The sequence below is a fragment of the Globicephala melas genome, chromosome 1 (assembly GCF_963455315.2).
Source record: "Globicephala melas chromosome 1, mGloMel1.2, whole genome shotgun sequence".
Taxonomy (NCBI): domain Eukaryota; kingdom Metazoa; phylum Chordata; class Mammalia; order Artiodactyla; family Delphinidae; genus Globicephala; species Globicephala melas.
In genome coordinates, this window is record NC_083314.1 from 154,528,164 (window position 1) to 154,537,648 (window position 9,485).

The following is a 9,485-nucleotide window of genomic DNA, read 5'->3' on the forward strand; positions in this document are numbered from 1 at the left end:
ACTGAACTTCTAGGTAAATCCCAACACGTCCCCAGCCTTGGATTCCTCCCCACTGCCCTCCACGCCCCTGTCCCCGGGGACCCCTGAGTCTCTGACATCTCCCACCCTACTGGCTTCTTCCTTTTAGCCGTCAACACATTCAAGTCTCTCCCTTCTTAAAAACAATAATAATAATAAAATACATTTTAAAGAAATACGCTCCTTGACAGCCCAACCTCTTCCACCACGGCCGTCTCTTTCCTTGCCCTCCAGGGAAGCTTCTGGGAGTTATCTACAGTTGCTTCTTGACCCACTGCAAGCTGGCTTCGGTACCCCTCGTGCCCTAGAAGCAGTCCTCACAAAGGTCACCAGCAACTTTCTTGTCACTCATTCCCACGATCACACCTCACTTGGATGCCAGGACGGCATCAGAACAACTGACCTCTCCTCTCTTCTTGACTCTCCCTAACTCCCAAGACACCCTCCTGGCTTTGCCTCCACCCCTTTGGCTTGTCCCTTCTTGGACTCCACCTCTGCCCTGGCCTCTCACGGCTACTCTCCATAGCTGTCCCAGATCCTCTTCTCCGTTAATCCTTCACATGACCCCCTAAGTAATTTAATCCATGCCTCACCACCCACCCAGGCTTCAGTCACCACTTGTGTCCACACCTCTGACCTTCTGCTCTAGCCTAGCTCTTTTTCCTGTGCTTGGGACCCAACTATCCTCTGCCTGCTGGTCCCTCCCTGCATGTTCCACGGCTCTTTCAAACCCAGGGCGGCCCAAACCAAGCTTTTCCTCTGACCCTGCACCCTGTTCCTCCTCTTGGTTTCCCCAGCTTGATGACTAGCACCTTCATCTCCCAGTTTCCCAAGTCAGAAACCTGGAGGGCAAGCCAGAGCCCCTTCCCCCACTACTTCCAAACAGTGGGTGATGATGGACAGCAGAGTCATCAAGTCTGCCTCCAAAACATTTCTCTTCTCTAAGGCCTTGAAAGTCCACCCTCACCTTCCCCATCCTCCCTGGGCAGACCTGCTCAAGCCAAGATGTTCTCATTATTCCCTTGGAGGCATCTTATGCTTCTCTACCTGTAGGTGTTTACTGCTCTTTATCCCCACATGGAATGCCCGCTTTCTCTTCTTTGCCTAACCCATGCCAAATCCATCTTGCCCCTCTTCTTGAAAGCCTAGCTCCAGCCCCCTGCAAGGAAGTCTCTCCTCTCTGCCCCAGCTGGCAGGATCTTCTCTCACCCTAAGTTCCTGGACCCTTCTTGTCTGGTCCACGCCTGGACACACATCATCTCCACTCTTCCTCCTGTACACACGTACTTCTACATTTCCCAGACTCCTTTATGGTAAGTGAGCCGTGTGACTGATCCTGGCCAATGAGCTGTGGACAAAGGTGAAATGGGCACTTCCTGGCCAAAGCGTACAGGAGTTAGTGCACGACCTTCTAGCTGCTACAGCAACCAAGAAAGCCTCTTTTGAGATGATGGAGCCTCAAGATCAAAGCAGCATGGAAAGCTGACTCACCCCATGAAGGGCAAGAGCCCTCAGATGCCTGGACCTGCAGCAGACTCTGCATAAGCAAAAAATAAACTTTTATCGCGTTTATCCACTGAGATGGAGGGGTTATTTGTTACCGCATCATACAGCCTGTCCTATCCAGACGAATACAGCCCTTTCTGAGTGTTATTTCCCCATCTCTAGCCTGAGGATAACCTTCTGCTCCTCACAGGGTGGTTGTGAGGATTAAAGTATTGAGATCCACACTCAGCTCCTGAGTTCCTGCTACAAGCCAGACTCAGTGCCAGACTATGAGATATCCTAGCTGGGCATGTGTTATGAACTGAATGTTTGTATCCCCCCAAATTCATATGTTGAAGCCCTAACCCCCAATGCAATGGTGTTTGGTGGTGGGGGGCCTTTGGGAGGTAATTAGGTTTATATGAGATCATAAGGGTGGAGCCCTCCATGATGGTATTAGTGCCCTCACGAGAAGAGGAAACATCAACCATTTGCAAGCCTGGAAGTGTTCTCACCAAGAACCAAACCTGCCAGCACCTTGATCTTGGACTTCCCAGCCTCCAGATCTGTCAGAAATGTTTTTTGTTTGAGGCACCCAGTCTGTGGTATTTTGCTATAGCAGCCCAAGCAGACTACAACAGCAGAGTTCCATTTATCAGAGAGAAAAGAAGCTAGCTACATTCAGCTGCTCAGGTTGCGTACTGAAAAATTCCGGGGGTGGGGCGGGGGCACTGACAAAGATTATAATGTGGAAGCCACTCCCTGGAGCTGTGAACTGTAGTAACCCTGTCGTATTCCCAGTCCCAGTGCTGTTCTGAACCCACTGATAAACATGGAGACTAATTTTGTTATTACAAAAGGAAGAATTGGGGGTAGGGGGGCTTGAAAAGGGCGCAGGAGAAACAGGAACAATGGTTATAATTTCATAATATTAATATAATAATAATAATATCAGGAAAATTTCACATCATGCTATTATGCCAGGTACTGCTCCAAGCCCTTTACTTAACATTTATTCATTTATTTCTCACAACAACAGCACTGTGAGATAAATATCATCTTACAGATGAGGAAATCGAGGTAGAGATAAGACAGGTAAATTACCCAACATCATGTGGCTTATAAGTAGCAAAGCTACGATTTGAATCTGGGCATTTTGTTTTCAGAATTGCTCTTAACCCTTTTACTATATGGGTTCCTGGGAGGAAGGCAGTGTGGGGTTCCTCAGCCCCCTCCACTCTTTACATCTTCCATCCCTGCAACCCCCATCCCCTGCTACCTTGGCCTTGATGCAGAGTCCGGGACCACTTTGGCATCCAAAGGGCAGGGGATGTGAAATATCCAGAGGCCACCCCTTTGGCCTGGCATTGATAATTCATGATGGGAGGGATGGAGGGGAGAATTCTCCAAACATGTTCAAGGGTGGCAGATGGGCATAAACAGGAGTTTGGGCAGGACCAACTCCGAGCCTGAATCCTTTGGGCATAATAATAAAATAATAAATGCAAATGTGACCTCCCATGTGCTCGTAGGTTCTTCAGCTCTGTGACACATCATGCCACAGACAAGAACTCATTTAGTTCTTACATCAACCCATTTCACAGATGAAGAAACCAAGGGTCAGAGAAGCCAGTTGCCCAAAGTCATTCAGCCATTAGGTAGCAGCGTCTGGCAGACCCCAGGGCTCAGGGACTGTCCACATCTCCAGCTACGCTCAGAAGTGCCAATCCTCCTAAGAGAACCCCCCATGTCCCCAAGGATACCTCCTACTGGGAACCAGGTCTCCTGCAGCCTGGCAGAGGTCTATCTGCCAGGGAGAGCCTCTGCCTCACCCGCCCACCCGTGCGCTAGGGACAGAAGGGGGACTTTATGTGCAATCTGCCTGACTCTCCAGAAAGCACTTAGGTTTACGATGTGCATGAGATTGATCGCCAGTTGGCGCAGCTCCCGCTCACTCAGTGCCAGCCCAGCGCTGGCAGGAGGCTGCCCTCCCACCCCCCCTCTCAAGGAGCATCAAAGCCGCCTGCCAAGGCCCCTCGTGAGGGTCCTTCTGCACTAACAAGTGCCGAGTGGAGGGGGGAGCTCTGCCCAAAGGCCTTTCCACGGCACATATACCCCCGCCCCATGGTAGTTAAATAGCTCCGGGTTTTATGCCAATTCCTGCCTCTTCTGCTTCCCCTCTAACGAGCTGATGCTTTCAAAGGCCCCACTAATTGGTGTTTGCACCTCACACACCACGATACTTCGGTAGTCACTTAGGACGTGGGTCCATCCGTCACACCCACGGTACAGAAGGTTGCTCACCTCACTGCATCAGGGTGCCCAGCCTATGTGCTTTTGCTCCTGTGTGCACATGGGGGCGTGCCCGTGTGCCTTGTTTCACACGTGAAGGACGTGTCTGCACAGGCACACTTATGTGCACATGTGTGTATAAATGCTCCTTTGGAATATCTCTTGTGTATCTACATGTTTGTATGTCAGTGCACATGCACAGGCAAACACTATCATCTGTGCACATGGAAGTATGCGCTTGTGTGTGTGTGCAGTTCCCTGGGTGGGTGTGTTTGCATGCATATGTGATACAGCTTGTGTGTGTTTAGGCATGCACTTATGTGCTTTGCGTGTGTGTGTGTGTGGACATCTGCTTACAGGCAGGCATGTTCATGCGAATTTTTGCAAGTCAACTAATAAGGTATATGTTCATGCCCAAGTGCATCTGTAGTTGTGTGGGCTTGTATGCCTAAGCACAGGGAAGGGTAGACATGTGCATTTGTGTCCATAGAGGTGGGATGCAGGGATGAGGGAATCTCTCGTTGGGGTATCTACGTGGCATGCATGTACTTGGGCATTTGTATATGACATGTGGAGAAAAAGTGTAACACAGGAGTCAAGGGCTCACAGGCTTTGGGTCTGAGGCCTGGCTCTGCCATTTTCTAGCTGTGTGACTTTGGGATGATCAAAGAACCTCTCTGATCACCAGTTTGCTCATCTGTACAATGGAGATAATAAAATCATCTATCTCATATTGTTGTTATGAGGATCAAATGAGATAATACACACAGAGGGCTAGTCCGATCTTCCCTGCCTGCTGGGAACACCCACAGTGTGTAGAGACCGCCCCCCACCAGCCTTGTCTGGCCTCAACACGGAGCTGGCTGCCCAGGAGAGACCCTGCAGGCACCTGGGGAGAGAAATGGCCAGGCAGGCCCAGACAACACAGTAACAGCTACAACCTCTGAGATCTTTGTCATAACCAAAGTGAGTTCACACTTTTATTACCTACCTTTGACAGGTGGGAAACTGAGGTGCAGGAGTAGGTAGGAGTTGGTGGCAGAGCAGGGACTTGCTGTCAGAAGACACAGCCTACAGCAGGGCTGTGGGAAGCCAAGACGTCCCTCATTTCCAAGGGAGAGGGGGCGGCTTCAAGAGGGCGGAGTAATGCACACCTTCGTGAACCCCATGCACCGATACACAAACCCGGAGCAAAGGGGTTTCCTTACCTGTCCCAGCCTGGGGAGCCTGCCTCAGGGGAGCTTCCCTGTTGGGGACTCAGGCTGAGTACGGCAACCCCCAAGGTGCCCAGCCCTGTGCCTTCTGTAAACACAGCTCTAGTGGATCCACACCATTTACTCACCAAGACACTGAGGCCCAGAGAGGGGAAGGAGTTTGCTCAAGCCCGTAGGACAGAAAAGAACTAGAGAAGAAGCCCCAGGAGGCAGGCCACGATTCTCACGCCTTGCTCTCCTCATTCACCATGCAGCCTCCACTGGCACTGACCAGGCTGGTGAATCATGGGTTGGGGCAGAGACCTCCCCACGGGCAGGTCACAGGGCCTTCCAACCCATCTGGCGGTCAGCCCAAGAGTCCACCGTGTCCCCATTTGGGGGAACATGGCCTCGAGACCTGGGCTCCTGCAACCACTATGTGTTATCTTTTTTTCCCTCATATTTTGCAGGGTGATTTTTTATGTTACTTTTTAAATTTAACAAACATGAAAACTTAAAAAACAATCACAACCAGTAGCAGTAGCAGCACTGCACCCTTGCCAGTTGACGTTGCCACTGTCATTAACACCGCCATCCCCCAGAGTCATCACCACCTCCAGCATCAGTCTGACTGTGCCCCCCCCCCACCAATTCCCACCCCTTAGGCTGTCGCTACCCCCAGCCCTTCATTAATGACTCGGAATTGGTCTTCTGCCACCCTTTGCATTTCATTTCTCCTCCCACTCCCAGGCTCATTCCAGGATCATTTGACCTGAAGCCCTCCCCAGATCTGCATCCCTCCCTGCTCCCCTGAGCCCCTGGCCTCGCCTGTCCTGCAGAAACTGCGGGCTGGGCTTTGGCCCTGAAGTCCTCACTGGGGGCTGGCAGCCAACAAGGGAGCCAGGAGGGGCAGGAGTGCCGAGCGCCCCCTTCCCCAGGGCTGGTGCCCCACCCATCCAGCCGGCGGCCTGTCTGCCTTCCTGAGCTCATTAACTGCAGGTCACCATTCAGCAGGAAAGACAAGGCGTGGGTTCTGCGGGCGTTCATTAGCCGTGAGAGGAACAGTGTGTGTGAAATTAGCAGTCACCTGAGGACCTCGATAATTTCATAATTAGGAGGCCTAATGGCTCCAGCTCTGGAAGCCAAATGACTTAACCCCTTGCCTGCTGGGCGCCTAACCCCCAGCCCAAGCCTGCAGTCCCCTCCCTGTGACCCAGGCATGTTCATTTCTGCCACCCCCATGCCCAGCACGAGGGTTGGCACAGAGGGAGTGTGAAAGCAAAGTTTATGGGGAAAATGAATGAATGAACAAAAGGGTATCTGAATGGGGAAAGAACTTCAGCCCCCGCTGCCGATGATCGGGGAGGAATGACTCTCCATCTGCAGGAGGAGGTGTGTGGCTATGTGCGTGCCTGTGTGTGTGTGCGCGCGTGCGTGCATGTGCACACGTGCAGGCATAAGGGCACACAGACGTGTGGATCTGTGCTGTCTGCTTCTAAGAACCTTGTGTGTGTGTGTACACTCACATCTATGATATTCATTCTGCTGCCTCCTGTGCTCTGTGGGCGCTCTGTGATGGGGACCCACGTGCCTTCCTTGAAGCCAGACTCCCCTGGTACCATCTAAATAATGGCGACCCCATAATTTCTACAGGGGGCATTTGGTGGGAAAGCAGGCCTAGGGAGTTGCCCTGAACCTGCATTTGCATAGCAAGTACACTATTTTAATTTAGACTGAATGTTCCATTTGGGAGTCTGGTGTTAATAAGGATGGGGGGGGCACTAAAGTCACACCCTGTAGTATGTGGAGCTGATCCTGACAGCCTCCGAAGACCCCCAGCCTCTCTCAGCCTGCTCCCCTTCCTCCCAACCTTGCCCTGGTCCTGAAGAGGTGGAGGCTGAGGTGGAAGATGGGGTGCACGGGGTTCCGGGTTGGACCAGGCCCTCCCCAATCTGGGCACAACTGATTCTGAGGCTCTGGTGACCCTGCCTCCCTCCCCGAATTGTTGAGCAGTGGTTGGGGAAGAGGTGAATGTGGTGAGAGGGGAGGGGAATGAAGAAAGGGAGAAGAGGAGATGTGAGAAGAACAGGAAAGGGATGGAGAACAGGAGGGGAATGGGGTAGAAAGGCAAGTTGCAGAAAGGATGGTGAGAGAGAAGAAAAGAGGAGAGAGAAGATGGGAGGGGAGGGGCGAGGAGGAGAGGCAAGGAGTCTGAGAGCATTATCAGCACTTAAAAAGCGAGCAGCTCGGTTCTTCTTTGGCACAAATAATGGCTTTTTATGAATAAATCATGTGTCAGACGCCTCCCAGGGAGTGGGCATGGAGGGGGGCGCGTCTGCTGGGCTCCAAGTCTGGCAGGGAAGGGCCAGTTGCGGACCCCCAGCTGCAGGGGTATTGCCCCCTTTCTCCTGATGGGTCCCAGCAGGACAGAGCTGTCTCTGGAATTACCACTGGCCTGAGCCAGGCGGAGCTCAGCCATTACTCTGAGGTGGTCCCGCTGCTCCCTGCGCAAGAGTCTGGCCCATCCCAGGGTTGGGAGTGTTCCTCTGTTCCTCTCCCCTCCCCTCCCCTCTCGCAGCAGATCTGCCCAGAAGATGCTCCTGGCAGGGGGACACCAGCTCTAGTCCACCCGGAGAGAGGGATGTGCCAAGACAGGCAGACACACCCAGAGAGGGAGGCACGCAGCGACGCAGCGCGCACAGCTCACACAGGAACGGTCTCCACAGCCCCGGGCACACATGTGGGCACACTGGGAGCTGCAAACACTGTCATTCCCACAACACACAGACACACACACACACACACACACACACACAAATGTTCAGGCGTGCGCACACTCAGACAAGGAGACCCCAACCATCACTCAGCCTGCCCCCTCCCAGCATGTGCGCACGCGCGCACGCACACGCACGGGCCCACACGGACAGATGCGTATGGGGCTTCATGGACACACACAGACCTGCACACGCACAACAGCAGCCCAGCCTCCATCAGCCTAGGGTGGGGGCAGCTTTGCAGCCCAGATGGAGCCCAGACCCAGCTGGGCTGTCCCTGAGTCTGGTTGTGGGGTGGGGCTGAGGCATCACTCCCAAGGGAGAGCTCATCCCTGTGCTCACCACCCGGCGAGGACACCTACCACACCCCGCAGGGAGGTCTCGCCACCCTCCGCCAACTGAGCCCAGAACCAGTACAGGTCCTGCTGGCTCTGATCTCCTTTGTTCCTCTGCTCACAGCCACCTCCCCAGAGGTGGGCAGCCTGGCATTGGAGGTACACATTCGAGCAGGAACCCCAGCTCTGCCCCTCGCCAGGAGAGTGACCTCAGAGAATAATTCCAATTTTATTTGCTCCTCAAAACAAATCTGAGACTGGTGCTACTGCCCCATCGTTCAGACCAAGAAAGTGAGGCTCTAAGAAGAGTGTTGGGCACTCCTTTCTAGGACCAGGCCCTTTTCACAAATCCTAGGAGCCCACGGTGTCCTGGTCTTCCTCCCCTCCCTACACTGCTTCTACTCAGCCAGTGCATTTCCCTTCCTGTGCCTGGCTCGCCTGCTCGTCCCACTCTGCACCACCCGCCAAGCCACTCCCAACACCTCCATGACAACCTCCGTACTCTTACTTCTCTGACCTCCCTCTCCAGCTCAGACACCTTCCTGGGCTTCTGAGCCCATTATCCAGCTGGACATCTCTGGGCCACCATGTTGCCCAATGCCAGGGGATGCCATTCACACAGTACATATGCTCCCAAACATCCGTCCCAAATCTCAAGGGGTCCCATGAGGCATAACTCAAAGTGAGCTTGTCTGAGGCTGAGCGCACCGTCTTCCCCAGGGCTCCTCCTGCCTTGAAGTTCCCCATCTCAGTGAATGGCCTTGTCTGCCCAAGTGCCCAACCAGAATCAGGCATCGTTTGATCCTCATTCCCCGTATCCAATTCACAACCAAGTCTCAGTGACTCTACAGCCAAAATATATGTGAACTCATCCTTCCCCCTCCAGCCTCACTTCCCTCCCCCGTCCCTCCTGGTTTGAGTCACCATCAGCATCTCTGGCTTGGCCACTGACCCTCTCCCATTGTTGCCCCTTCTGGCCCACCTGCCTCCCCATCATTGTTCATCTTTCCACCTCTGAGCTTTGGCCATGCTAAATTGCTTTTTGTTCTGGAATCCAAATGATCTCTTGACTCTGGATCTCTGATCATGCCATTCCCTCTGTCTGAATCCCTTCCCTTCCCAATGCCAACTCATCCTTCAAGGCTCAGCTGAGACAGCACCCCCTCCAGGCCCCTTCCCTGACTCCTCAAGCCCGGGATGGGTGCAGCTGTTGCATTCATTCCCACAACAGCCCCCTGCTTCCTCCATTCTTTACATCTCTGATCTAAAATCGCCCATTTACTCATCTCTGTCCCCCTCGAGCCTCAAAATTCCTTGAGAGCAGAGGTTGTGCCTCTGTTGCTCTCCATGGTAGCCCCAGTGCTTGGTATAAGACCTGGCACATAGCA